The sequence below is a fragment of the Xyrauchen texanus genome, chromosome 40 (genome assembly GCF_025860055.1).
Source record: "Xyrauchen texanus isolate HMW12.3.18 chromosome 40, RBS_HiC_50CHRs, whole genome shotgun sequence".
Classification (NCBI taxonomy): Eukaryota; Metazoa; Chordata; class Actinopteri; order Cypriniformes; family Catostomidae; genus Xyrauchen; species Xyrauchen texanus.
In genome coordinates this window covers 60,001-65,000 of record NC_068315.1, presented here as the reverse complement: position 1 = coordinate 65,000, position 5,000 = coordinate 60,001, and positions in this window count along the sequence as shown.

Here is a 5,000-nt window from a genome sequence, read left to right as displayed (position 1 = left end):
ACACACACACACACACACACACACAGGAGTGGTGCTGGAGGGATCTCACACACACACACACACGCACACACACTCATGTAATACACACACACACATGTAATACACACACACACACATGTAATACACACACACGTAATACACACACACACACACACACACACAGGAGTGGTGCTGGAGGGATCTCACACACACACACACACGCTCATGTAATACACACACACACATGTAATACACACACACACACACACGTAATACACACACACACGTGTAATACACACACACACATGTTATATACACACACACACAAACACAGGAGTGGTGCTGGAGGGATCACACACACACACACACATGTAATACACACACACACACACACAGGAGTGGTGCTGGAAGGATCACACACACACACACACAGGAGTGGTGCTGGCGGGATCACACACACACACACACACACACACACGGAGTGGTGCTGGAGGGATCACACACACATCTAATACACACACACACACACACACGTAATACACACACACACACACTGGAGTGGTGCTGGAGGGATCACACACACACACACACACAGGAGTGGTGCTGGAGGGATCACACACACATGTAATACACACACACACACACGTAATACACACACACGTAATACACACACACACACGTAATACACACACACACACACATGCGTAATACACACACACACACACACACACATGTAATACACACACACACACACACGTAATACACACACACATGTGTAATACACACACACACACACACACATATGTAATACACACACACACACACATGTAATACACACACACACACAAACACAGGAGTGGTGCTGGAGGGATCACACACACACACACATGTAATACACACACACACACACACACACACACACAGGAGTGGTGCTGGAGGGATCTCACACACACACACACACACGCACACACACTCATGTAATACACACACACACATGTAATACACACACACACACATGTAATACACACACACGTAATACACACACACACACACACACACACACAGGAGTGGTGCTGGAGGGATCTCACACACACACACACACGCTCATGTAATACACACACACACATGTAATACACACACACACACACACGTAATACACACACACACGTGTAATACACACACACACATGTTATATACACACACACACAAACACAGGAGTGGTGCTGGAGGGATCACACACACACACACACATGTAATACACACACACACACACACAGGAGTGGTGCTGGAAGGATCACACACACACACACACAGGAGTGGTGCTGGCGGGATCACACACACACACACACACACACAGGAGTGGTGCTGGAGGGATCACACACACATCTAATACACACACACACACACACACGTACACACACACACACACACTGGAGTGGTGCTGGAGGGATCACACACACACACACACACACAGGAGTGGTGCTGGAGGGATCACACACACATGTAATACACACACACACACACGTAATACACACACACGTAATACACACACACACACGTAATACACACACACACACACATGCGTAATACACACACACACACACACACACATGTAATACACACACACACACACACGTAATACACACACACATGTGTAATACACACACACACACACACACACATATGTAATACACACACACACACATGTAATACACACACACACACAAACACAGGAGTGGTGCTGGAGGGATCACACACACACACACACACACACACACACACACACACGTAATACACACACACACACACACACATGTAACACACACACACACACACACACACACACACACACACACACACACACACAGGAGTGGTGCTGGAGGGATCACACACACACACACACACACACACACACACACACACACAGGAGTGGTGTTGGAGGGAACACACACACACACACTGGAGTGGTGTTGGAGGGATCACACACACACACACACACACACACATGTAATACACACACACACACACACCTACACACACACACATACACACACACACACACATGTAATACACACACACACACACACACACACACACACAAACACAGGAGTGGTGCTGGAGGGATCACACACATACACACACACACACACACACGTAATACACACACACACACACACACACGTAATACACACACACACATGTAATACACACACACACACACACATGTAATACACACACACACACACACACACACAAACAGAGGAGTGGTGCTGGAGGGATCACACACATACACACACACACACACACACGTAATACACACACACACACACACATACACATGTAATACACACACCCACACACATGTAATACACACACTCACACATGTAATATACACACACACACACACACATGTAATACACACACACACGTAATACACACACACACAAACACAGGAGTGGTGCTGGAGGGATCACACACACACACACACACATGTAATACACACACACACACACATGTAATACACACACACACACAAACACAGGAGTGGTGCTGGAGGGATCACACACACACACACATGTAATACACACACACACACACACACACACACAGGAGTGGTGCTGGAGGGATCTCACACACACACACACACGCACACACACTCATGTAATACACACACACACATGTAATACACACACACACACATGTAATACACACACACGTAATACACACACACACACACACAGGAGTGGTGCTGGAGGGATCTCACACACACACACACACACTCATGTAATACACACACACACATGTAATACACACACACACACACACGTAATACACACACACACGTGTAATACACACACACACATGTTATATACACACACACACAAACACAGGAGTGGTGCTGGAGGGATCACACACACACACACACATGTAATACACACACACACACAGGAGTGGTGCTGGAAGGATCACACACACACACACACAGGAGTGGTGCTGGAGGGATCACACACACACACACACACACAGGAGTGGTGCTGGAGGGATCACACACACATCTAATACACACACACACACACACACACATGTAATACACACACACACACACTGGAGTGGTGCTGGAGGGATCACACACACACACACACACACACACACAGGAGTGGTGCTGGAGGGATCACACACACACATGTAATACACACACACACACGTAATACACACACACGTAATACACACACACACACGTAATACACACACACACACACGCGTAATACACACACACACACACACACACACATGTAATACACACACACACACACACGTAATACACACACACATGTGTAATACACACACACACACACACACACATATGTAATACACACACACACACACATGTAATACACACACACACACAAACACAGGAGTGGTGCTGGAGGGATCACACACACACACACACACACACACACACACACACACACACACGTAATACACACACACACATGTAACACACACACACACACACACACACACACACACACAGGAGTGGTGCTGGAGGGATCACACACACACACACACACACACACACACACACACCACACACACAGGAGTGGTGTTGGAGGGAACACACACACACACACTGGAGTGGTGTTGGAGGGATCACACACACACACACACAGGAGTGGTGTTGAAGGGAACACACACACACACACACACACACACACACACACACACACTGGAGTGGTGTTGGAGGAATCACACACACACACACACACACACACACACACACACACACACACACACACACACACACACACACACACACACACACAGGAGTGGTGCTGGAAGGATCACACACACACACACACACAGGAGTGGTGTTGGAGGGAACACACACACACACACACACACACACACACAGGAGTGGTGTTGGAGGGAACACACACACACACACACACACACACACACACACACACACACACACGCAGGAGTGGTGTTGGAGGGATCACACACACACACACACACACACACACACACACACACACACAGGAGTGGTGTTGGAGGGATCACACACACACACACACAGAAAGGAGTGGTGTTGGAGGGATCACACACACACACACACACACATGTAATACACACACACGTAATACACACACACACGTAATACACACACTCACACATGTAACACACACACACACATGTAATACACACACACACACACACATGTATTACACACACACAAACACACACACAGGAGTGGTGCTGGAGGGATCACACACACACACACACACACACACGTAATACACACACACACACACCTACACACACACACATACACACACACACACACACACACACAAACACAGGAGTGGTGCTGGAGGGATCACACACATACACACACACACACACACACACACGTAATACACACACACACACACGCGTAATACACACACACACATGTAATACACACACACACACACACACATGTAATACACACACACACACACACACAAACAGAGGAGTGGTGCTGGAGGGATCACACACATACACACACACACACACACACACACACGTAATACACACACACACACACACACATACACATGTAATACACACACCCACACACATGTAATACACACACTCACACACGTAATACACACACACATGTGTAATACACACACACACACACACACATATGTAATACACACACACACACACATGTAATACACACACACACACAAACACAGGAGTGGTGCTGGAGGGATCACACACACACACACACACACACACACACACACACACACACACACACACACACGTAATACACACACACACATGTAACACACACACACACACACACACACACACACACACACACAGGAGTGGTGCTGGAGGGATCACACACACACACACACACACACACACACACACACACAGGAGTGGTGTTGGAGGGAACACACACACACACACTGGAGTGGTGTTGGAGGATCACACACACACACACACAGGAGTGGTGTTGAAGGAAC